This window comes from Ruditapes philippinarum, unplaced genomic scaffold (genome assembly GCF_026571515.1).
Source record: "Ruditapes philippinarum isolate M1 unplaced genomic scaffold, ASM2657151v2 ctg1759_1_1_1_1, whole genome shotgun sequence".
Classification (NCBI taxonomy): domain Eukaryota; kingdom Metazoa; phylum Mollusca; class Bivalvia; order Venerida; family Veneridae; genus Ruditapes; species Ruditapes philippinarum.
The window spans coordinates 452,835-454,811 of NW_026856458.1; positions in this window are offsets into that span (position 1 = coordinate 452,835).

Here is a 1,977-nt window from a genome sequence, read left to right on the forward strand (position 1 = left end):
TTTTTTTTGGCTAATTCTCAATGGAAATTGCATGGAGGTTTAATTTATCACCATTTTTGTGCTTAAAATTAAATCTTTTAGGGTATGACTGGGGGGCATGCCGGGTTCAAAACTGACCCAAAAAGCTGTTTTTTGGTTCTACGCGGGTAAGGGCCCCTATTTAACATTGACTCCCACAAAACACATTTGCTCCCTGTGTTTGTGACAAAAAGTTAACAGCACAAAAATTTTATTTTCCCGTTCGATATATTGATCCGATTTTTGGCAACTACTTACATTATCCCACAAATAGCCGTGCCATGAAAAAACCCAACTTAAAGGGGTTTGTGCCCAGATGGACCAGACACCCGCGAACCGCGCAGTCTGTCGGGATCCATGGGAAGCCTATTGAGTAGGGTTGGGAAAGGGAACAGCATGAAACCTGATCAGACTGCGCAGATGCGCAGGCTGGTCTGGATCCATGCTGGTCGCAAACCCGTTATGTTGGTTTTGTCGTGACGCGGCTCAAATTTATTACAAGTTTACGGATACAAATGTGAAACTTACTTGTGAAATTTGTATGTTATGTAAAAATGATGGACAAATTGTTGGTAACTAGAGAGAAAAATATTTTGATGTATGTAGATGGGTATATATTTTGAATATTCTGTATATTAAGTTAACTAGTAACTATTGATTTGTATGATGTTTTGCTTAATGGGGGGGGGGGGAAGACTTTTTTTATCGTAAAATTAAATCATTAAATCAATATTTATGAAGTTTTTACGATTTTTGATGCTTATTTTATTTATACTTATTTATATATATATATGTTTATATATGTTCTATAGTGCTTTATAGATAATATTGTTAATAAGAGTTTCACATATATGAGTGTCACATGAATATATAAATATAAATCAACTTACAGCATTTTTTTTCCTTGTTTAGTTCATGTTTGCTTAATTGTTGTCGTTTTTTTTAGGGGACTCCCATTTTAGTTTAAGGGAAAAATATTTTTTTTATTTTTTTTGGAAGGATCAGTTTGCTTTGAGACCCTTGCTATTAGTTTTGAAATCATTTTTAGAATGACTATTTAAAGTATATGGAGAGCTTTCCGTCTCATAATGGCATCCACTTTGAGATAACTGCTTGTGCTGTAAAATTTTACTATATTTTTTAAAATCTCTTTAAGCCAACTTTAAATATGTTCCTTATCATCACCCACATCCTATAGATTAAGGTTTACAACTCTAGCACCAATATTTTCAGAATTATCTTCCCCTTAACTTTATATTTTTTTAAATTTCAAGCTTTTCATGTTTTACCGGAATTTATTTATTTTGTAAAGAAAACTTCAACTATATGTTCTCTATTATCACCAGCATCAAATGTGTTAGAGTTTATAAAATGTAGCATCATTTTTATGCCACCGCAGCATCTGCGATGCGGTGGCATATAGCGATTCACCTGTGTGTGTGTGCGTGTGTGTGTGTGTTTGTTTGTTTGTTTGTGTGTGTGTGTGTTATATAGATTATATAGTGAACTTAAAAAATCTTCTTGTGAAAAACCACTTGTCCAATTTCAATCAAACTTGGCAGGATTGATCCTTGGGTGAAGGGCTTCCAAAGTTGTTGAAAGAATTTCATTCCATGCAGAAATCTGGTTGCCATGGCAACAAAAAGGAATTATAAGAATAAATTTAAAAAATCTTCTTGTAAAGACACAAAAGGCCTAGAGCTTAGATATTTTGCATAAGGCATTGTCTGGTAGACCTCTACCAATATTGTTCAAATTATAGCCCTAGGGTCAAAATCGGCCCCGCCCGGGGGGTCATTGATTTTCACTATATGTACATATAGTAAAAACTTAAAATACCTTTTTGTAAAGACCCATAGGCCTAGAGCTTAGATATTTTGCATAAGGCATTGTCTGGTAGACCCTCTACCAATATTGTTCAAATTATAGCCCTGGGTTCAAAATCAGCCCTGCCCCGGG